A 26028-nucleotide genomic window follows, 5' to 3' on the forward strand; every position below is an offset into this window, starting at 1 on the left:
ACAGTGCATTGGTGAATAGTGGCAGTTCTGTGTTCAAGGAGGGTATGGCATATGTGGCATTGTCACGAGTTAGAACTTTATCGGGATTGTACTTGATTGAGTGTGATGTCACAAACATTTGTGCGGATCTAGATTGTGTTAAGGAATACAATAGGTTAAGAAGAGAGTATGCGCCACATTTGCCTCAGTATCCTTTGTTTGAGAAACGTGTGGTAGGTCGGAAACGAAGAAATGTGACCAATAGTAGGGAGGTTGTAGCAAAAAGACAAAAAGTCAATGAACCTAAAATTACAAGCAGAAACAAAAAGGATTCTGTTGAAGATGTTGTTGGTTTTCAGTTTGAAAACAGTTCTGGTGTCAACTGCTATGCTAATGTAGTGGTTAATGTTTTGTTTTCTCTAGAAAATGTAAAAGAAGAGATTGTGGTCAATTCTGATCAAAGATTTTGCAGTTTGTTAAATTCTGTGTTAGAGAAATGTAGCACTGATAGAAGAAACATAGAAAGTGTGTCTGAAATTCGAAATCTGTTAGACAGATGTTCAGGGCAAACACAATTCTCTCAAAATATTCAGCAAGATTGTCAGGAGTTTTTAATGTATATGCTTGATGTATTACATGCTGAAGGTGTAGATGTAGATCAGCTGTTTGGGCTTTCTTATCAATGGCAGCATGACTGCGAGAACTGTATGATATCAAGTACTACTAGTGTAGACTCAGAAAGATTTATATATTTAACTTTGCCAGACAGTAAATCAGTCTCTTTTAATAAGCTAGTAAAAGCAGCTGATCACAACATGGAGTGTAGCCAATGTAAATCTGAAATGATGTCCACATTATTTATACGAACATATGGCCAGTATGTAATTCTAATGTTCCAACGATGTAGGCCTGATGGAACAAAATTGACAACTTTAATTAAAAATTTTGTAGCTTCGCAGTTGTCAATATCAGGAAGGACTTTTGTAACTGCAGCAATTATATATCATGACGGCCCTTCAATAACATCAGGACATTACACAGCTTATGTAAAGTCTAGAAATGGCTGGTCATTCTGCAATGATTCTGTTTTAATTTTCAAAAAAAAATTGCCGTATGACCTTAAAAATTCTTACCTGGTGTTTTTAAAACCAAAATTTTAGGGAAATAATCTCGGGATGTGCTCTGTGGAATTTCAAGAAGTTCTAATGGCTCCTACACAATTTGGCCTTGAGGATAAGTGTAGTTCAGAGACATAACTTTTTACCATAACACTGGACGTCATGGAGAAATACGTGCACTTTGAATGAGTTCAGAAAAACTGTTTCTTTTTATAAGCTAATTGAAGCAGCCAATCAAAACATGGAGTAGAGGGAATGTAAGTCTGCAATGCTGTCTACTGTTTTACATTGCTTTGTGATTAAAAGTGATGTAGAGAATTAAATAATTGTAGTAGTCATAGAGGTAGTGTAAGTCTGCTTCATAGTAAGCAATATCAGTGTCATAGGAAATGTAGAACATGACTGAGCAATAAGGGGAAGATATTACTATTCCAGGATTGTGAAAATGATCTTCAACATTTTAATTCTGAAAGTTGCGGAAATGCCAAATGACGGGATTGGCTTACAAGAAATCCAAGAGTTATAAATGGCTCTGACCAGATTTGGCCTTGTGGAAACTTGTGGTAGAGAGCAAGAAGTCATTTATTGCATGTAACGTGTTTTTAAAAACGATGGAGATTTTCTTTCAGAAAGTGGCGGGCTGAAAGTAATAACAGCACAAAAGAGTGTAAGCTGTTCATAGGACATCCTTGGACGTCATGGAAAGTAAGTTAACTTTAAGGAGTTCTGAATTTTGATTTCTTATGTTGTATGGGTTTTTTAAACACAATCATTTTGATTGTGGTTTTTTTCCCCCGCTGTTATATGATGAATACCTTCAAGTCACTGTTTTTAGTGAATTTTGATACATTCTGAGAACAGCAAAAATAAACCATTTAACATGTATAATTAATTCTGTACTGTTTGCATTTATGATGTATATGTAGAACTGTGTAGGAGGCATGGAGAAGGTGAGGCTTCTGTAAGTGTCAAAGTTGTTGCATGCAGTGCTGCACTTCTGCGTATTCTTTCATATGCTAGACTACATCTGCACAATGAGATACCTAAGCAAAGGAAACACAAGTGATGTGATTGTGAAATGAACAAAATAAATTGCACATATTTCAATTACATCACCTGTGTTTCCTATCATTACAAATCACATTGTGCAGATCAAGTTTAGGTCTGTCCAGGGAAACATAGGAGGTTTGGACTTTGTTGAAGAGTGCAGTGGACATGACTCACTTCATTGGTAGACCTTCACATGTATTATCTCCTCTGTACTCTTCAACAAGTGTAAATCTCATCTGCAACCCTGAGTAGGCCTCACCTCAAACAAACCTCTGGATAGTAGACATCTTATTGGCATCCTGAAGCAATTATTTAAAATTTTAGTGTCTTGCGACACTTTTCTGAAACAACAGCAATGCAAAAGATGCACCATGTTTTAAGATAGGCCTCACTTCATCTGCATCAAGATACTGTTAGTTTAAAATGTATATCTTTAGGACTGTGTAGGGGGCCTGGAGAAGCAGAAGCTTCTGTAAGTGTCAAAGTTGTTGAAAAACTGTTTGTCCTTCAATCTTTTCCCTTGTCTTTTCTAATTTTTAAATACATGTTTTAATATTTTTCAAATGTTTGTTCTCTCTTTCACAGATTGAAAGTATAAAAACAAAAAGTGAGTAATTTAACGACAATTATAAGGTAAATATTTTGTACTCTTTTCGTTACATTTCTATCACATTTAACTATTATTAGTTCCACTGCTTCATTTCTTTAACCCTCAGTTTCCTGCCTTTGCTACTTCCCTCATTCCTTTCTCTATTACCTACTTACTCAACTCCTTCCACTCTTTTTCTCAGTCCCTCTCTTCTCATAGTTCCTCACTCTTGTTCACTCACTCCGTCTCTATTACTCTTAGTGTCTTTGACTGATCACTCTATCACTACTTGTTCATAATGCTTTCTCTGTGTAGTTGAAGCACACTAAGGGGAATATTATGAACACAGCCAATAAAATTATTGCTCTTTTTATTGGCAGAAAACTGGTGCAAAAGTGGTTTTAGCGGCAGTTTTCTGCCACAAAAGCAGCTTTAGCGACACATTTCTGCCAATAAAAGCTGCAAAACTTTTATTGCCTATGTTGATGATATGGCTCTATGTTACTTACATTTCTTTGCTGTTTCAATTAATCTTTTTCTGTTATTTTTTGTTTTCTGTTTTCTATTTTTTCTCTCTGTTATTCCTCATGTTTTAATCTTATTTTGAACATTCACTCACATTCTCCAAGAAACTCTTCTTTGTTAATGTTATACTCTCTTTTTTTTTCTTTCACTTCGTTATCTATTTTGTTTTTCACAATTATACCCTCTTCTGTCTTTTCTTCGGTAAATAGATCTATTAAACAGTATCTCTTCTTTACTCCCTATAGCTGTCTTTCTTTTAACATCACTCTCTGTTTACTTTCCTTATACTTACACTTTTTTTTTTCAAATTTTTTTTTGGTTAGCTCCCGGTCCGCGTACCGGGAAGCTAACCCGGGAGCGAACCAAAAGAAATAGAGCTTGCCAGAGTGCTAAACATTCTAGCAATTTTTTTTGAAAGGGAAGGTAGTTCTGAAAAGAACTTTTTTTTTTATATTTTTGTTGTTTTATATTTTTTTTTTATTTTTTGAACATTTTTTGTTTTTTTTGTATTTTTTGAACAATTTTATATTTTTTTTGGTTTTTTTTGGGGGGGGAAACAACAAAAAACAGGCGTTGAAAAGGGCTCAACAGGAGCAAAAAAAAATTACTGGGGGCGGTTAGGGCAATCATGGTGTTCATATGCCAGGTTTATAGCATTGATGCTCATGTTGCCACAAGCTAATAATGCACGACAGTGCATACATAAGTGAATCATGTGCCCAAAATTTTCTTGAATATTTGGCACAGTTTCCCGTGCCTCTTCTGGTGTTAGAGAAATCGGTATTGTTGGTCTGGCCACAGGAGTTGGTCTTGGATTGTCCTGCATATCCCTTATTTCCGCCCAGCTGTAATTTAGTGGATGCTTCCTTGTCATGTGCCTGTGCATTGTGTGGTTTCCATAGCTATATTTTTTGTCCGTCCCTCTGGACAATTGTTCTTTGCATATGCGGCAGGTCACATACCTCGCATTCACTTTTTTTTGGCCAGGAGGGATCGAATAAAACTGCCAGATGAAACTGGCTTTCTTTCTGGAAACCCGGGGCAACTCTTCTAAGAACTGTGGTTCTTCTCCCTCCTCATCCATTTCTTCATCTTCCTTCTCAGTGTTGGTAATGACCTGGGGAGGTGGTCCTCTCTTCCCATGAGGAGGTGGAGGTGGTGGTGGGGGTGCACCAGCTGAAGCAACCAATGAAGCCATTTTCCAACAAGCAAAATAGGTCTTCCTCTCACAATGATGAAAGTCAGAGTGAGGAAAGAAGGAGGGGTTTTCATCATTTGGGAAAAACAATACTTCTCAACCAATGAAAAGTGTTATTTTTAGGTCACCTGACCTAGCCTTACATCATTATGAAACCAAAATTGAAATGAACCAATGAAAAGTTTTATTAACAAGTCACATGACCTCTCACGCTCATGTTACGCGCTGCGGAACGAGCCCCGGTTAGCTTCCGGGTCGCTGAGCTTCGCGCCTCGGTCCGCACCCCGGGGCACTTCCGGGTGCGCTAACGCAGTACGTCATAAGACGCATTACGCGGCAACGCGATACCGTCACTAAGTTGATTTTTTACCGGTTCGCGGACCGGGTCGCGGCATCAAATTGAGCTAACGGGAAGCTTCCCGGTTCGCGGACCGGGAGCGAAACAAAAAAAATATTAAAAAAAAATTATTAATAAACATATAAAATATATTTTTGGATTTAAATAAGAATACATTTTATAGCTATAGATATTTGCTATTAAAAAACCATTGAAATTCACTGAAAAAACCATAGGTTATAAACCATATATAGTTAGGAATTAGCATTTAAAAAACCTTGAAAATTCACTGAAAAAACCATAGGTTATAGACCATATATAGTTAGGAATTAGCATTTAAAAAACCTTATTTTACTCACACAAAACCAATGAAATTCCATATATAGTTAGTTGTACTAACTATATATCACGCACCCGCAATCCACTGCTGATGATGTCACATATTACATCATTCATGACATGGTCAGTGACATCACTGATGACATCACTGATGACATCTCAAATGACATCACTGATGACATCACTGATGACATCTCAAATGACATCACTGATGACATCATTGATGACATCATACAGTGACTGTATTTTTCTGTAAAGTTAAAATATGTCTTACATATTTAAGAATGAGTGGATGTATAAGTGTCTGGATGAAGGATTTAGTAGGTGCATGACTGACTGTATGAGTGAGTGGTTAAATGTGTCTCACTGAGTGCATGGGTTAGTGACTAAACTGTCTTAATTTGTGCATCATTATGTCTGTTGTTCTGTAAACTGCTGCATGTGTTGATCAGTAGCTATATGAGTAACTATATGGGTTATTGATTGGTTGCCCAAGCATTTGTATGGGAGACTGAGTGTGTGTGTGGGTGGCTGGGAGGTGTATGACTCTGTGCATAGATGTATGGGTTCAAAAGTGCATGTGGAAACAGCTGTATGGGCGGTTGACTGTGTGCATGACTGTATTGGTGAGTGAATGGATATCTCAGTGCTACATGTCAAAGTAGTACATATGTAAAATACAGTACATGTGAGAGTTGACATATATAAATAACTGTGCATAAGAGCCAGTGAATGTGTGAGTGGCTGTATGGATCATTGTGCTCTTGTATCCAGGATTGTATAAGTGAGTAAATATGTTTTAGTATATGTTTGAATAGGTAAGATGTGTATAACTGTATAGTTGTGAAAATGGAGGTGTGATTGATTCTTTGCATGACTGACTAGGTGTGTAAGTAACTCCATGGATGAGTGACAGTGTGTGAGTGTATGTTTACACTGAGTGTATCTAAGGTTATATTAGAGTCTGAAGAGGTTCATCGTATTATCACATGAGTGATGTCATCAGTGATGTGATCAGTAATGTCAAATGAGATGTCATCAGTGATGTCATCAGTGATGTCATTTGAGATGTCATCAGTGATGTCATCAGTGATGTCATTTGAGATGTCATCAGTGATGTCATCAGTGATGTCATTTGAGATGTCATCAGTGATGTCATTTGAGATGTCATCAGTGATGTCATCAGTGATGTCACTGACCATGTCATGAATGATGTAATATGTGACATCATCAGCAGTGGATTGCGGGTGTGTGATATATAGTTAGTACAACTAACTATATATGGAACTTCATTGGTTTTGTGTGAGTAAAATAAGGTTTTTTAAATGCTAATTCCTAACTATATATGGTCTATAACCTATGGTTTTTTCAGTGAATTTTCAAGGTTTTTTAAATGCTAATTCCTAACTATATATGGTTTATAACCTATGGTTTTTTCAGTGAATATATATATATATAAATATATGAAGATATTTTGTGTAAACTTGGGCACTATGCCATACATGATTTCACATATTTTCAGCAATAGGTGATATTTGCGTCAGCTATTTATGATGTTACAATGACACTATGTCGATAGAATATTGCATTCGTGTATTTTTGCGCTTTTGTATGAATATACAATATATATGGAAGATTATGTAAATATTTATTTACAATTATCATTTTGGGTCACCTATTGGACTCATGAAATGTATACATATACACATCTAATGATATGAACTTGTGCTATATACAATCTATGTCTATAAACCACTCTAAGATGGCCGCCAAGTTTGATGTGGGCACCAGTTACCAAACAACTAGTCCTTTTTTGGTGTCTGGACTTCCTGTGTCAATGGCAAATTGTGTGATCAAGACAACTTTTGCTGTTGAAACGCTCAACCTTTGCATATTAAACTGTGGTTTATCCTGAGTGCGAGTCTTTTCTGTGAAGAAAACTGCTGTGGATTATATATAGATCGGACTGCGGGGGACGGTGTTGAATTGGTTTCAATCCTTTTTATCGGGCCGCCGACAGGTGATCTGGGCTCCTCCGTTCTCCGCTGAAATGCCATCGCTAGAGGTTGGGGTTCCCCAAAGTTCCAATCTGAGCCCCACCATTTTTAACATCTATATGGCTCCTCTGGCGGTGGTAGCGGAGGCTTATGGGGCCCGGGTCATCTCATACGCTGATGACACCCAGCTCCTGTTTACATGCAGCAAAGGAGAGGCTTTTGACGGCGACAGGATCAAAGACTGTCTGAGTGCAGTCTTTGCGTGGTTTCAGCAGCACAGCCTGAAGTGCAACTCGGATAAGTCTGAGTTGCTTTTCTTTGGCTGTGCCCCTGACCCGGGTTGGAAGTCCTGGTGGCCCCAGGATATGTTCCCCCCTGAGAAATCATCTTCCCAAGTGAAAAATCTTGGAGTGGTATTTGATGATGCCCTCTCCTTCCGTCCCCACATTTTGGGGATATCCGGGAAATGCTTCGGCATCCTCAAGATGCTGAGGAAGTTTCTCCCTTTGCTCTCCCTACAATATCGAAAGACAGTAGTGCAGGCGCTAGTGGGATCTAGGTTAGATTACGCTAATGCGCTTTTTGCTGGTCTGCCCAGGTATCTCCTGGCCAGACTACAAATTGTCCAAAACTCGGCGGCCAGAGCTATATTTGGCCTGCCTAGGAGAGCCAGCGCCCAACTGCTTCTAGACAGGTTGCATTGGCTACCTATTTCCAAAAGAATTAGGTTTAAAATCCTCACGCTGGCCTTCAAAGCCCTTCATTCTGTCGGTCCTAACTATATCAGGAAGCGGATCGCTTTCTATGTGCCGCGGAGGATGTTGCGGTCAGCCGATTTGGCTAAAGTGGAGGTGCCTACTGCCAAGCGAGTTCGGATGGGAGGACGGTCCTTTCAATTTGTGGCAGCTCACCTTTGGAACGAGCTCCCTCTCTCCCTCCGCAAAGCTAAGAGTCTCTTGGCTTTTAGGAAAGAGCTGAAGACCATGCTCTTTTCCGCGTAATCATTGCGACTGTGGTGTTGCTGCCCCTGTGTTTTTAGGTTTCAGGTCTCTTTGCCAAAGCGCCGGGACACCCCTTGGGGTAGCCGTGCGCTCTAAAAGTACGGCCTTAACATAACATAACATAACATATATATATATATATATATATATATATATTCACTGAAAAAAACATAGGTTTCAGGTCTTATATAGTTAGGAATCCGCATTTAAAAAACCTTTGAAATTCACTGAAAAAACCATAGGTTTCAGGCCTTATATAGTTAGGAATTAGCATTTAAAAAAACCTTTGAAATTCACTGAAAAAACCATAGGTTTCAGGAGTTATATAGTTAGGAATTCGTTTTTAAAAAACCTTTGAAATTCACTCAAAAAACTATAAGTTTTAGTGGTGTTATAGTTAGCTGGACATTTTACTCATACAAAACCAATGAAATTGCTCCTATATAGTTAGTTGTACTAACTATATTGCGCGCACCCGCAATCCACTGCTGATGATGTCACATATTATATCATTCATGACATGGTCAGTGACATCACTGATGACATCTCAAATGACATCACTGATGACATCATCCAGTGAATGTGGTTTGCTTCGTTATTTAAATATGCATTATATATATAGCAATTTACATTGAAGAATGAGTGGATATATATAAATAAATATTTGGATGGAGGATTTAGTAGCAGTGTAATTGACTGTTTACTTGACCAATTTATAATGTCTCACTAAATATAGTGGATAGTGACTAAACTGTGTGAATATCTGTATCACTTTGTCAGTTGTTGTGTAAACTGATTCTACGGTTGGTTACTAGCTATGTGAAAGTCTATATTAGTTATTGATTAGTTAACTGAGTATTTGTATGGGAGTGTGAACGTGTGTGTGGTTCGGTGGGGGGTGTGTGACTGTCCAAAGATGTGTGAATAGTTGATTCAGTAGATATATGAAGTTAAAACTACATGTTCTAACAGTTTGGGTGAGGGAATCTCTTTATGGGTGTGGTGATGAGCAAATATATTTCTCAAAGGTACAGGTCCAACAAACTAGAAAAATAAAAGGCAGTGTATGTGTCAGTTGTTGTATATAAATAAGTATACAGAAGACACAATGATTGTGTGAGTGACTGTATGGATAACTGTATACTTGTAATAATGATTTTATAATTCACTAAGTATGACTTATTATCTAAATGAATAGAAGAAGTGGTGTTTGTATAAGTGTTTTGCTAAGTAAATATGTAAGTATGATCCATTGTTTGCATAAGTGAGTAGGATGACTTCATATGTGAATAGGATGCGTGCTGTTGTTTAATGTCGATATAGATGTATACGTATTTTTGATAGTGTTCTATTGTTCTTTGACAGCATGTATGAGTGAATCCATAGGTAAGTGATTAGATGTGTGTATACATCTATGAATCACTGAGTGGATTTTTAGATACTTGTATTGCTGTGACAATAGATTTAAATATGATACTCTGTATTTTACAAACAGTGATGAAAAATTGTAATAGTGTATGAAAAGGTGTATGTGATTGTCACATGGATGATGTCATCAGTGATATCATCAGTGATGTCATTTGAGATGTCATCAGTGATGTCACTGACCATGTCATGAATGATCTAATATGTGACATCCTCAGCAGTGGATTGCGGGTGCGCGAAATATAGTTAGTACAACTAACTATATAGGAGCAATTTCATTGGTTTTGTGTGAGTAAAATGTCCAGCTAACTATAACACCACTAAAACTTATAGTTTTTGGAGTGAATTTCAAAGGTTTTTTAAAAACTAATTCCTAACTATATAACTCCTGAAACCTATGGTTTTTTCAGTGAATTTCAAAGTTTTTTTTAAATGCTAATTCCTAACTATATAAGGCCTGAAACCTATGTTTTTTTCAGTGAATTTCAAAGGTTTTTTAAATGCGGATTCCTAACTATATAAGGCCTGAAACCTATGGTTTTTTCAGTGAATTTCAAAGGTTTTTTAAATGCTAATTCCTAACTATATAAGGCCTGAAACCTATGGTTTTTTCAGTGAATTTCAAAGGTTTTTTAAATGCTAATTTATAACTATATAAGGCCCCGAAAACTATGGTTTTTTCAGTGTTTTAAAAAAAAATTGATTGGTTAACTGGCTTATTAAGTGTATCTTAGTGAATACATATATTAGTGAGTAATGTTTAAATATTTAAATATATGCATGAGTGATGTAATATGTGACGTCATCAGCAATGCATTGCAGACGTGCAAGTTATAGTGAGTCCAACTAACTATACCGTGGGAATTTCAATGGTTTTATGCGAGTAAAATTTCCAGCTAACTATAACTGGTGTGAAACCGATGGTTTTTTCAGTGAATTTCAAAGGTTTTTTAAATGCTAAATCCTAACTATAACTGGTGTGTAACCTATGGTTTTTTCTGTGAATATATATATATATACAATTTCTATGGCAAAATGAAACCCCTCATTTTGTTCCTTTTCAAATTAAATGTTTTAAGTGTTACCACTTTATTCCAATCAAGATGACTTCAGGTGTGCCATACTTTTGTCATAAGTAAGACTGTTAGCGTTTTAGTTGTTCTTTAGAACACTCTGGGACATTCTGTCATTGGGCTATAGTTGGGCTACATCTGGCTGATATTTGGGCTACATTTGGGCTCTTTTGTCTCTGGTGGCCATCTTGGGAGACTGCATATCAGAAGTATTTTTAATGAAATATAAGAGGATTTGAGAAGTCACTCAAAATGTGCCCTAATTTTTCTTTCTTCAGCACTAATCATAATTTCTATGGCAAAATGAACCCCCTCATTTTGTTCCTTTGCAAATTAAATGTTTTAAGTGTTAACACTTTATTCCAATCAAGATGACTTCAGGTGTGCCATACTTTTGTCATAAGTAAGACTGTTAGCGCTCTAGTTGTTCTTTAGAACACTCTGGGACATTCTGTCATTGGGCTATAGTTGGGCTACATCTGGCTGATATTTGGGCTACATTTGTTTTTTGTTGTCTCTGGTGGCCATCTTTGGGCTACATTGGGCTACATTGGGCTACATTTGGGCTCTAACATATATATAGCCCAATTTAGCCCAATATATATTTTTTCAAAGTTAATTTTCGTAAAAACCACTGGAGCACATATCTTGAGACATAGCAAAGGTACATCGGGCTACCAGTCCCTACAATTTTGCCGAGTTTGGAGGAAAACCATTCAGCCGTTCGGGCTAAAAGCGAGTCCAACCGCCCTATGGAAATTAACATGGGGAAAACACATTTTGGGACCCCCCTTTTATCTCGGCCCCCGCTTGACGAATCCCCCCCAAACTTTCAGGGAGGGAGCGGCGTACCGCGAGGCAAAGTTAAGGAAAAGTTCAGGAAGATTCCTCAACCGGCGCCAAAGTTATTCCCAATAGAATGTTGCGATTTCCCTATGGAAAACAATCCTAACTATATATACCTACTGGCTATCGCCAGTAGGTAATATATATATATATATATATATATTCACTGAAAAAACCATAGGTTATAGACCATATATAGTTAGGAATTAGCATTTAGAAAACCTTATTTTACTCACACAAAACCATTGAAATTCCATATATAGTTAGTTGCACTAACTATATATCGCGCACCCGCAATCCACTGCTGATGATGTCACATATTACATCATTCATGACACGGTCAGTGACATCACTGATGACATCACTGATGACAACATCCAGTGACTGTATGTTTCTGTAAAGTTAAAATATGTCTTACATATTGAAGAATGAGTGGAAGTATAAGTGTCTGGACGAAGGATTTAGTAGGTGCATGACTGAATGTATGAGTGAGTGATTAAATGTGTCTCACTGAGTGCATGGGTTAGTGACTAAACTGTCTTAATTTGTGCATCATTATGTCTGTTGTTCTGTAAACTGCTGCATGTGTTGATCAGTAGCTATATGATTAACTATATGGGTTATTGATTGATTGTCCAAGTATTTGTATGGGAGACTGAGTGTGTGTGTGGCTGGCTGGGAGGTGTGTGACTCTGTGCAGATCAATGTGTACTTGTATCAATGATTGTATAAGAGAGTGAGTATGTGTTAGTATATGTTTGAAAATGTAAGGTGCTCTATGTTTAACTGTAGAGACAAGAAAATGGAAGTGTGATTGATTCTTTACAGGACTGACTAGGTGTGTGAGTAACTCCATGGATGAGTGGCAGAGTGTGAGTGTCTGTATAGGTGTATGAGTGCATATGATAGTGTTGTAAAGATGAGTGATTGTATGTATGAATGATTGTATGGGTGAATGAGTGAATGTGTGTGTAGACGTAGGAATCAGTGAGTGCGTATGTAGTAACTAGTATTGGTGTGTCAATGGTTTCAAAAATTTATACTCTGTATTTAACACTGGGTGTAACAGAGGTTATATTAAAATGTGAGGAGATGCATTCTATTGTCACATGAATGATATCATCAGTGATGTGGTCATTGATGTCAAATGAGATGTCATCAGTGATGTCATCAGTGATGTCATTTGAGATGTCATCAGTGATGTCATCAGTGATGTCACTGACCGTGTCATGAATGATGTAATATGTGACATCATCAGCAGTGGATTGCGGGTGCGCGATATATAGTTAGTGCAACTAACTATATATGGAATTTCAATGGTTTTGTGTGAGTAAAATAAGGTTTTCTAAATGCTAATTCCTAACTATATATGGTCTATAACCTATGGTTTTTTCAGTGAATTTTCAAGGTTTTGTAAATGCTAATTCCTAACTATATATGGTCTATATCCTATGGTTTTTTCAGTGAATTTCATTGGTTTTTTAAAAGCTAATATCTATAGCTGTAAAATGTATTCTTCTTTAAATCCAAAAATATATTTTATATGTTTATTAATAATTTTTTTTAAATATTTTTTTTTGTTTCGCTCCCGGTCCGCGAACCGGAAAGCTTTCCGTTAGCTCAAATTGATGCCGCGACCCGGTCCGCGAACCGGTAAGAAATCAACATAGTGACGGTATCGCGTTGCCGCGTAATGCGTCTTGTGACGTACCGCGTTAGCGCACCCGGAAGTGCCCCGGGGCGCGGACCGAGGCGCGAAAAGCAGCTCCCCGGAAGCGATCCGCGGCGCGTCGCGAAAGCGCGACGTATCGCGTTGTCGCGTAATGCGTCTTGTGACGTACCGCGTTAGCGCACCCGGAAGTGCCCCGGGGCGCGGACCGAGGCGCGAAGCGCAGCGACCCGGAAGCTAACCGGGGCGCGTTCCGCAGCGCGTAACATGAGCGTGAGAGGTCATGTGACTTGTTAATAAAACTTTTAATTGGTTCATTTCACTTTTGGTTTCATAATGATGTAAGGCTAGGTCAGGTGACCTAAAAATAACACTTTTCATTGGTTTAGAACTATTTTTTTTCCCAAATGATGAAAGCCCCCACCTTTTTTCTCACTCTGACTTTCAACTTTGAGAAAGGAAGACCTGATCATTTGCTCTGATTAAAAAATGGCTTCAATAGTAGCTTCAGCTTCTGCACCCCCACCACCACCACCACCATCTCCTCATAGGAAGAGAGGACCACCTGCACAGTTTATTGGAGACACAGAGGAGGAAGAGGAAGAACAAGACGGAGAGGAAGAAGAGGGACCACGATTTGTCAAAGAGTTACCCCGGGTATCTCATCGCAAAGTTAGCTTTATCTGGCAATTTTTTTCCATTCCACCAGGAGAGAAAAAAGTCAATGCACGCTATGCTACGTGCCTTATCTGCCAAGAAAAGTTATCCCAGGGCACTAATAAAAAATACAGTTTTGGAAATCACACGATGCACCGACATATGCAGAGGTGGCATCCAAACAACTATAGTCGTGCAGAGATGCGTGAACTACAACAGAACCCCCCAACTTCGGTGACAAGAACATCTACTGATATCTCTCTCACATTTGGAGAGGCCAACGAAACAGTGCCAAATATTCAAAAAAAATTTGTCCATATGAAGCTGACATGCTTATATTGTGGCACTTTAATTTCATGCGCAAACATGAGTCTGAAATTAATTAATTTGGCTTTCGAGAAACACCGATGCTCCAAACGCAGCAAGTTTTAATTTTTTTTTTTGCTCCTGTTGAGCCTTTTTCAATGCCTCTTTCTGTTCTTTCCCTTTGAAAAAAAACAAAAAAAACAAATAAGTGTTCAAAAAATACAAAAAAAACAAATAATGTTCAAAAAAGAAAAAAAAAATATAAAACAACAAAAATATAAAAAAAAAAGTTCTTTTCAGAACTACCTCCCCGTTATTAAAAAATTGCTAGAATGTTTAGCACTCTGGCAAGCTCTATTTCTTTTGGTTCGCTTCCCGGTTAGCTTCCCGGTACGCGGACCGGGAGCTAACCAAAAAAAAATAAAAAATAGAGTAAGTATAAGGAAAGTAAACAGAGAGTGATGTTAAAAGAAAGACAGCTATAGGGACTAAAGAAGAGATACTGTTTAATAGATCTATTTACCGAAGAAAAGACGGAAGAGGGTATAATTGTGAAAAACAAAATAGATAACGAAGTGAAAGAAAAAAAAGAGAGTATAACATTAACAAAGAAGAGTTTCTTGGAGAATGTGAGTGAATGTTCAAAATAAGATTAAAACATGAAGAATAACAGAGAGAAAAAATAGAAAACAGAAAACAAAAAATAACAGAAAAAGATTAATTGAAACAGCAAAGAAATGTAAGTAACATAGAGCCATATCATCAACATATGCAATAAAAGTTTTGCAGCTTTTATTGGCAGAAATGTGTCGCTAAAGCTGCTTTTGCGGCAGAAAACTGCCACTAAAACCACTTTTGCACCAGTTTTCTGCCAATAAAAAGAGCAATAATTTTATTGGCTGTGTTCATAATATGCCCCTTAGTGTGCTTCAACTACACAGAGAAAGCATAATGAACAAGTAGTGAAAGAGTGATCAGTCAGAGACAGTGAGAGTAATAGAGACGGAGTGAGTGAACAAGAGTGAGGAACTATGAGAAGAGAGGGACTGAGAAAAAGAGTGGAAGGAGTTGAGTAAGTAGGTAATAGAGAAAGGAATGAGGAAAGTAGCAAAGGCAGGAAACTGAGGGTTAAAGAAATGAAGCAGTGGAACTAATAGTAGGTGAATGTGATAGAAATGTAACAAAAAGAGTACAAAACATTTACCTTATAATTGTCGTTAACTTACTCACTTTTTGTTTTTATACTTTCAATCTGTGAAAGAGAGAACAAACATTTGAAAAATATTAAGGACATTTTACACCCTCATAGATTACAAGCTATGTTCAATGAAAATGACGACATTTCAGACAGTGAAATGTTAGAAATGTTATTACATTTTGAAACACAATCACAATAATAAATAATTGCTTAAAAAATAAAAATAAATAAAAAATAATCAACAAAACCAACAATCAATTAACATACAGTATTTGAAAAGTCTATCATTCATTTTTCATTGCAGTACGCTGCCCAGAACGCTTCCCGGTTCGCGGACCGGGCGCTACCCACGCAAAAAAACAAATTTTTTTTTTTTTTTTTTTTGCCCCGCGGGGCCCTTTTAAAACCTCCACATTAAACCTAGGGGGTCAGGGAGGATCTAGTATGCCCCCTTATGGTTATTTCCCCCTTTGTTTTGGCCTCCTCTTGTCTCTCAATCCTACCGAGAGACAAGATGGCGGCCGCTCCGGACTGTTTAGAATGTTGACAGACACCGGAGAGCCAATCAGCTTCGCTACGCGAAGGGCCGGTACGCGTAAGGTCCGCGAACCGGGGCGCTGCCCGGTCCGCTGTTACAGATATATATCTTTTTTTAAACGTTAATTTCTCAAAATCCACTGGAGCACATATATTGAGACCTACAAAAGGCACATCGGGCTACCAGTCCCTACAATTTTGCCAAGTTTCGTGCAAATCCATTCAGCCGTTCGGGCTAAAAGTGAGGCCAACCGCCCTATGGAAAACTCAATGTTAAAAACACGTTTTGGGACCCCCCTTTTTTCTCGGCCCCCCCTGGACGAAACCCCCCCAAATTTTCAGGGGCTGCTCAGAAACGAAATGTTCCATTTTCCAGAAACTTTCAGCCAATTCCGTCCACAAACGCCAAAGTTATTAGACATAGAATTTTCAAAAATCCCATAGGGAAAAAATCCTAACTATATATACCTACTGGCGACCGCCAGTAGGTAATATATATATATATATATATATACACATACATATATATATATATTACCTACTGGCGGTCGCCAGTAGGTAGTTATAGTTAGGATTGATTTCCATAGAGAAATCGCAACATTCTATTTGGAATAACTTTGGCGCCGGTTGAGAAATCAGCCTGAATTTTTCAGCAACTTTGCCTCGCGGGGCTTCGCTCCTTCCCTGAAAGTTTGGGGGGCATTCGTCGAGCGGGGGCCGAGATAAAAGGGGGGCCCCAAAGCATGTTTTCCCCATGTTAATTTCCATAGGGGGGTCTGTCGCACTTTTAGCTCGAATGGCTGAATGGATTTTCACCAAACTTCGCAAAATTGTAGGGACTGGTAGCCCGATGTGCCTTTGCTATGTCTCAAGATATGTGCTCCAGAGGATTTTGAGTAATTTAGGTTCAAAAAAATTTATATATCTAGAGCCGCGCCCCGGTACGCGTACCGGGGAGCGCTCCGGGCGCGCCACGCGACTTGCTCACGGAAAGCTGATTGGCTCTCGGGTGTCTGTAAACATTCGAAACAGTCCGGAGCGGCCGCCATCTTGTGTCTCGGTAGGATCGAGACACAAGAGGTGGCAAAAACAAAGGGGGAAATAACCAAAAGGGGGCAGGTTAGACCCCCCCTGACCCTCTAGGTTTGATGTGGGGGCCATAAAAGGGTCCCGCGGGACCAAAAAAATATTTAAATTTTTTTCGATTTTCGCGGGGGGAGCGCATGGTACGCGTACCGGGGAGCGTACCAGGGAGCGTACTTTGGTGAAAAATAGTGAAAATAGTAGTGAAAAATAATCATTTTGAGTGATTAGAGGTAGGGTAGCTCTGAAAAGAGCTTTTGGGTTCTGTGGCTGTTTTAGGTACCTACAAGTATGTCCCACACACACCCACAAGCACACAACCCCACACCCCCACAGTCACACACTCCCCACACATACCTCACACACGCACACCTCCACCCACACCCAAACACCCCACACCCCCACACCGACACCTTACACATCCACACCCACACCCACACACCCCACACACACACCTCACCTCCGCAACACACACACACACACGCACACACAGATACATCACAGACACACCCCACACATCCCACACACACAACTCCCTCCCCCCCACAGACACACACACACCTCACAGACACACCCACACATCCCACACATACACACACATCCTACACACATATCCCCAACACACACACACACCCCACACACTCACTCCTCCACCTACACCCAAACACCCCACACACCCACACACACAGCTTACACAGCCACACCCCCACCCACACCCACATACCCCACACACTTACATACACCTATACACCTCACCCCCCCAGACACACACACACACCTCACAGACACACCCCACACATCCCCCACACACACCTCCCCCCCTCCACACATAGGGAAAACTCAGTGAAACAGTAAAATAATAATTTAAAGTGCTTAGAGGTAGGGTAGCTCTGAATAGAGTTGTTGTGTTGTGTGGCGTATTTAAGTACCAACATGTAGGTACCAATGCAGAGTTTTAAATTCAATGTAGTCCGTCTCCTTTGTAGATAATTTGTATGTTGTTACAGAAGTTATTGTGGTATATGGAATCCATAGCATAGTCTGTCAGGAAAGTAGAAACAGATCCTTTAAGCACACCCTGAGAAGGTCTAGGGGATCAGAGGTAGTCTATCCTGCTCCCTTATGATGTTTTCCAGTATTACATTTAATCTCTTCTAAATGTATAGAAAATTGGCGGTGATATCGTGCATTAGAGACAGACTGTGAGAGAAAGGAGGCAGGAGATGAAAAACAGATGTCAAATACACTTTGGAGATAATATAGTGGGAGAAAGGAAGTAACTATGAGCAAACTTACTATGTAGCACCAAAAAAAATTGCACAGTATACTATAAGTCTCACATTATATTATATTCATTTTGGTACTATTTCATTGATTACATATAAAAAAGAATAATGTCTGGAACAATTTTTAATTATTAAATATAAATGTATTGCTCTGATTTTTCAAAATTTAATAAGACTTCCAACATTATGTTGTCGGGAATGTCCTCATTTGGATTACATGATTCCATTTCTTCCACATATTTGAGAAACTCTTCATCAAGAGACTGATCCAAAAAATCTGAATCGTTATTCTCTTCCTCTGGGTTGTCCTGAAGATCAAGTTCGAATTAAATATTACATTTATTTTGATCTCCTTCCATTATGTTGCTGTAAATTGCATAAAAAATAAATATATCAGTAGAGATAGGGCACTGTTGGGTTTAAGTTCAGAGAGGTACTTTTGAGTTTTTAACAGTCAAGTTATCTTTGGGCAGTGTATAGTATCAGGCAGGAAGTAGAAATATAAAAAAGTGCATGTGAAGAAGCCTAAGTAAATTTATAAATATACTAGAGAAGCCTAAATCAATCTATAACTATAACAGAGAAGCCTATCTGAATCTATAACTATAACAGAGGGACAGTAAAAAACTATCATAAAACGTTTTTCCAATTTAACTTAAAGTGCAGAACATAGTTCCCCTTAAAAATTAACAAATTACCTTTCAGAAAGGAGTTGATGTTTTCAGAGGAAATCCTTTATACATGTACCTCAGGTAGTAGTACTCAGAGTGTTTCCCTCTCATTTTTCATATATATTCATGTTCATAACCAATGAAATGTCAGCACATAAAAATACAAAATGAAAGTAACATTTTCATTGGTTGCAAATTCTAACACTTTCATATGTGTTTTAGTCATGTAATTTACCTCAGGATATTTAGACAGTGCTACAGCTCAAATGGCTTAATGGAATTCCACCAAATTTGGGAAAATGGTAGGGACTGGTATGTAGTATGACCTATTCTATATTTGGTGAAAGTGTCTCCAGTGGTTTTTATGTAAATTAACTTTTAACATTTTTGGGAGCGCTTCCCGATGCACGCCCCGGTACGCGTACCGGCAGCGCTACGGGAGTCCTCCATTTTGTGTTTCGGTAGATTTGAGACAGAAAATGGAGGACAAACAACATTGGGAATGGGTATGTTCTAACAGTTTGGGTGAGGGAATCTCTTTATGGGTGTGGTGATGAGCAAATATATATCTCAAAGGTACAGGTCCAACAAACTAGAAAAATAAAAGGCAGTGTATGTGTCAGTTGTTGTATATAAATAAGTATACAGAAGACACAATGATTGTGTGAGTGACTGTATGGATAACTGTATACTTGTAATAATGATTTTATAATTCACTAAGTATGACTTATTATCTAAATGAATAGAAGAAGTGGTGTTTGTATAAGTGTTTTGCTAAGTAAATATGTAAGTATGATCCATTGTTTGCATAAGTGAGTAGGATGACTTCATATGTGAATAGGATGCGTGCTGTTATTTAATGTCGATATAGATGTATAAGTATTTTTGATAGTGTTCTATTGTTCTTTGACAGCATGTATGAGTGAATCCATAGGTAAGTGATTAGATGTGTGTATACATCTATGAATCACTGAGTGGATTTTTAGATACTTGTATTGCTGTGACAATGGATTTAAATATGATACTCTGTATTTTACAAACAGTGATGAAAAATTGTAATAGTGTATGAAAAGGTGTATGTGATTGTCACATGGATGATGTCATCAGTGATGTCATCAGTGATGTCATTTGAGATGTCATCAGTGATGTCACTGACCATGTCATGAATGATCTAATATGTGACATCCTCAGCAGTGGATTGCGGGTGCGCGAAATATAGTTAGTACAACTAACTATATAGGAGCAATTTCATTGGTTTTGTATGAGTAAAATGTCCAGCTAACTATAACACCACTAAAACTTATAGTTTTTGGAGTGAATTTCAAAGGTTTTTTAAAAACTAATTCCTAACTATATAACTCCTGAAACCTATTGTTTTTTCAGTGAATTTCAAAGTTTTTTTTAAATGCTAATTCCTAACTATATAAGGCCTGAAACCTATGTTTTTTTCAGTGAATTTCAAAGGTTTTTTAAATGCGGATTCCTAACTATATAAGGCCTGAAACCTATGGTTTTTTCAGTGAATTTCAAAGGTTTTTTTAAATGCTAATTCCTAACTATATAAGGCCTGAAACCTATGGTTTTTTCAGTGTTTTAAAAAAAAATTGATTGGTTAACTGGCTTGTTAAGTGTATCTTAGTGAATACATATATTAGTGAGTAATGTTTAAATATTTAAATATATGCTTGAGTGATGTAATATGTGACGTCATCAGCAATGCATTGCAGACGTGCAAGTTATAGTGAGTCCAACTAACTATACCGTGGGAATTTCAATGGTTTTATGCGAGTAAAATTTCCAGCTAACTATAACTGGTGTGAAACCGATGGTTTTTTCAGTGAATTTCAAAGGTTTTTTAAATGCTAAATCCTAACTATAACTGGTGTGTAACCTATGGTTTTTTCAGTGAATATATATATATATAAAATTTCTATGGCAAAATGAAACCCCTCATTTTGTTCCTTTTCAAATTAAATGTTTTAAGTGTTACCACTTTATTCCAATCAAGATGACTTCAGGTGTGCCATACTTTTGTCATAAGTAAGACTGTTAGCGTTTTAGTTGCTCTTTAGAACACTCTGGGAAATTCTGTCATTGGGCTATAGTTGGGCTACATCTGGCTGATATTTGGGCTACATTTGGGCTCTTTTGTCTCTGGTGGCCATCTTGGGAGACTGCATATCAGAAGTATTTTTAATGAAATATAAGAGGATTTGAGAAGTCACTCAAAATGTGCCCTAATTTTTCTTTCTTCAGCACTAATCATAATTTCTATGGCAAAATGAACCCCCTCATTTTGTTCCTTTGCAAATTAAATGTTTTAAGTGTTAACACTTTATTCCAATCAAGATGACTTCAGGTGTGCCATACTTTTGTCATAAGTAAGACTGTTAGCGCTCTAGTTGTTCTTTAGAACACTCTGGGACATTCTGTCATTGGGCTATAGTTGGGCTACATCTGGCTGATATTTGGGCTACATTTGTTTTTTGTTGTCTCTGGTTGCCATCTTTGGGCTACATTGGGCTACATTTGGGCTCTAACATATATATAGCCCAATTTAGCCCAATATATATTTTTTCAAAGTTAATTTTCGTAAAAACCACTGGAGCACATATCTTGAGACATAGCAAAGGTACATCGGGCTACCAGTCCCTACAATTTTGCCGAGTTTGGAGGAAAACCATTCAGCCGTTCGGGCTAAAAGCGAGTCCAACCGCCCTATGGAAATTAACATCGGGAAAACACATTTTGGGACCCCCCTTTTATCTCGGCCCCCGCTTGACGAATCCCCCCCAAACTTTCAGGGAGGGAGCGGCGTACCGCGAGGCAAAGTTAAGGAAAAGTTCAGGAAGATTCCTCAACCGGCGCCAAAGTTATTCCCAATAGAATGTTGCGATTTCCCTATGGAAAACAATCCTAACTATATATACCTACTGGCTATCGCCAGTAGGTAATATATATATATATATATATCTATATATATATATATATATACACATACATATATATATATATTTATAGTTAGGATTGATTTCCATAGAGAAATCGCAACATTCTATTTGGAATAACTTTGGCGCCGGTTGAGAAATCAGCCTGAATTTTTCAGCAACTTTGCCTCGCGGCGCTTCGCTCCTTCCCTGAAAGTTTGGGGGGCATTCGTCAAGCGGGGGCCGAGATAAAAGGGGGGCCCCAAAACATGTTTTCCCCATGTTAATTTCCATAGGGGGTCTGTCGCACTTTTAGCTCGAATGGCTGAATGGATTTTCACCAAACTTCGCAAAATTGTAGGGACTGGTAGCCCGATGTGCCTTTGCTATGTCTCAAGATATGTGCTCCAGAGGATTTTGAGTAATTTAGGTTCAAAAAAATTTATATATCTAGAGCCGCGCCCCGGTACGCGTACCGGGGAGCGCTCCGGGCGCGCCACGCGACTTGCGCACGGAAAGCTGATTGGCTCTCGGGTGTCTGTAAACATTCGAAACAGTCCGGAGCGGCCGCCATCTTGTGTCTCGGTAGGATCGAGACACAAGAGGTGGCAAAAACAAAGGGGGAAATAACCAAAAGGGGGCAGGTTAGACCCCCCCTGACCCTCTAGGTTTGATGTGGGGGCCATAAAAGGGTCCCGCGGGACCAAAAAAATATTTAAATTTTTTTCGATTTTCGCGGGGGGAGCGCATGGTACGCGTACCGGGGAGCGTACCAGGGAGCGTACTTTGGTGAAAAATAGTGAAAATAGTAGTGAAAAATAATCATTTTGAGTGATTAGAGGTAGGGTAGCTCTGAAAAGAGCTTTTGGGTTCTGTGGCTGTTTTAGGTACCTACAAGTATGTCCCACACACACCCACAAGCACACAACCCCACACCCCCACAGTCACACACTCCCCACACATACCTCACACACGCACACCTCCACCCACACCCAAACACCCCACACCCCCACACCGACACCTTACACATCCACACCCACACCCACACACCCCACACACACACCTCACCTCCGCAACACACACACACACACACGCACACACAGATACATCACAGACACACCCCACACATCCCACACACACAACTCCCTCCCCCCCACAGACACACACACACCTCACAGACACACCCACACATCCCACACATACACACACATCCTACACACATATCCCCAACACACACACACACCCCACACACTCACTCCTCCACCTACACCCAAACACCCCACACACCCACACACACAGCTTACACAGCCACACCCCCACCCACACCCACATACCCCACACACTTACATACACCTATACACCTCACCCCCCCAGACACACACACACACCTCACAGACACACCCCACACATCCCCCACACACACCTCCCCCCCTCCACACATAGGGAAAACTCAGTGAAACAGTAAAATAATAATTTAAAGTGCTTAGAGGTAGGGTAGCTCTGAATAGAGTTGTTGTGTTGTGTGGCGTATTTAAGTACCAACATGTAGGTACCAATGCAGAGTTTTAAATTCAATGTAGTCCGTCTCCTTTGTAGATAATTTGTATGTTGTTACAGAAGTTATTGTGGTATATGGAATCCATAGCATAGTCTGTCAGGAAAGTAGAAACAGATCCTTTAAGCACACCCTGAGAAGGTCTAGGGGATCAGAGGTAGTCTATCCTGCTCCCTTATGATGTTTTCCAGTATTACATTTAATCTCTTCTAAATGTATAGAAAATTGGCGGTGATATCGTGCATTAGAGACGGACTGTGAGAGAAAGGAGGCAGGAGATGAAAAACAGATGTCAAATACACTTTGGAGATAATATAGTGGGAGAAAGGAAGTAACTATGAGCAAACTTACTATGTAGCACCAAAAAAAATTGCACAGTATACTATAAGTCTCACATTATATTATATTCATTTTGGTACTATTTCATTGATTACATATAAAAAAGAATAATGTCTGGAACAATTTTTAATTATTAAATATAAATTTATTGCTCTGATTTTTCAAAATTTAATAAGACTTCCAACATTATGTCGTCGGGAATGTCCTCATTTGGATTACATGATTCCATTTCTTCCACATATTTGAGAAACTCTTCATCAAGAGACTGATCCAAAAAATCTGAATCGTTATTCTCTTCCTCTGGGTTGTCCTGAAGATCAAGTTCGAATTAAATATTACATTTATTTTGATCTCCTTCCATTATGTTGCTGTAAATTGCATAAAAAATAAATATATCAGTAGAGATAGGGCACTGTTGGGTTTAAGTTCAGAGAGGTACTTTTGAGTTTTTAACAGTCAAGTTATCTTTGGGCAGTGTATAGTATCAGGCAGGAAGTAGAAATATAAAAAAGTGCATGTGAAGAAGCCTAAGTAAATTTATAAATATACTAGAGAAGCCTAAATCAATCTATAACTATAACAGAGAAGCCTATCTGAATCTATAACTATAACAGAGGGACAGTAAAAAACTATCATAAAACGTTTTTCCAATTTAACTTAAAGTGCAGAACATAGTTCCCCTTAAAAATTAACAAATTACCTTTCAGAAAGGAGTTGATGTTTTCAGAGGAAATCCTTTATACATGTACCTCAGGTAGTAGTACTCAGAGTGTTTCCCTCTCATTTTTCATATATATTCATGTTCATAACCAATGAAATGTCAGCACATAAAAATACAAAATGAAAGTAACATTTTCATTGGTTGCAAATTCTAACACTTTCATATGTGTTTTAGTCATGTAATTTACCTCAGGATATTTAGACAGTGCTACAGCTCAAATGGCTTAATGGAATTCCACCAAATTTGGGAAAATGGTAGGGACTGGTATGTAGTATGACCTATTCTATATTTGGTGAAAGTGTCTCCAGTGGTTTTTATGTAAATTAACTTTTAACATTTTTGGGAGCGCTTCCCGATGCACGCCCCGGTACGCGTACCGGCAGCGCTACGGGAGTCCTCCATTTTGTGTTTCGGTAGATTTGAGATAGAAAATGGAGGACAAACAACGTTGGGAATGGGTATAAGGGGGCACGGTAGGCACTCCCTGACCCCCTAGGTTTTCTGAGGGGGTGTTAGGAGGCCCATATAGACCAAAAAGAAAACCAACATTATTTTCAAATTTTCGCGGGGGGAGCGCCCGGTACGCGCACCGGGAAGCGTACCCGGGAGCGTACTTTGGTGAAAAATAGTGAAGAAAAGTTAGAAAAAGATAATCATTTGGAGTGATCAGAGATAGGGTAGCCCTGAAAAGGGCTTTTGGGTTCTGTGGCTGATTTAGGTACCTACAAGTAGGTACCAATGCACAGTCTTAAATTCAGGAGGAATATTGTATTCCCCTCATCTGAAAAGTGCACACCATCTACTCTGTAGATATCTTGCATGTTGTAACGCAAGTTATTGTTGTATATTGAACCCATTCCATAGTCTCTCATGTAAGCAGAAACAGATGTATTCACATGTTTCCGTGCTTTCTCAAATTGTGGACAAAATTGATTGGACCACTTCCATTTCTGCCTTTGGCATATATTGGAATATACCAAGGCAGTTTGAGGAAAAAATGCCATCAATTGATCAAAGGTGTCCTTTAAAAGCATTTCCAGACCTACCCCAGTCAAAGTGCCCAAGTCATTTCCTCCACAGTGCACAATAAAAAAGGTCAGGGTGTGGCAACTGCAAAAAGTTTTTCACCAATGGTATCAATTAGTGACATTTCAATCCTCTCTGGCCAATCCATTTAATCTTCACATTTGGTAAGTCAAGGTTGTGAAAATTTCTGGTAGCTGCATACCTTCAAGCCCAGTGGATATAGCTATGTCCAATAATCCAGACAGAATACATGGTGAGAGGGCATTCTGATGCAGTCAGATGAAGTGTGGAAAAGAAATGGCAGTTGGAACAATAGGAGTTTGCAAAAAAAAAACTGTGGAGTTTCAGTGCTCTTGAATCACAAGCAATGATTGGTAGAATGAGATAGTTGAAAACTGAAAGTTAGGCTGCATGGTTGTGTTCTGTGTAATAAGTAATTTGAATGGTTAAAAAAAAGTCATTTAAAGAAACATTGCACCAGATAAGCTGGTGTATTCACAGGAGATTTGATTGGTTACCATGAACAATATGTGTGTAGAATTAGAGGGTTTCTGTGCCTTTATGGTTTGCAGTGCC

Source organism: Lissotriton helveticus, chromosome 7, assembly GCF_964261635.1.
Source record: "Lissotriton helveticus chromosome 7, aLisHel1.1, whole genome shotgun sequence".
Classification (NCBI taxonomy): Eukaryota; Metazoa; Chordata; class Amphibia; order Caudata; family Salamandridae; genus Lissotriton; species Lissotriton helveticus.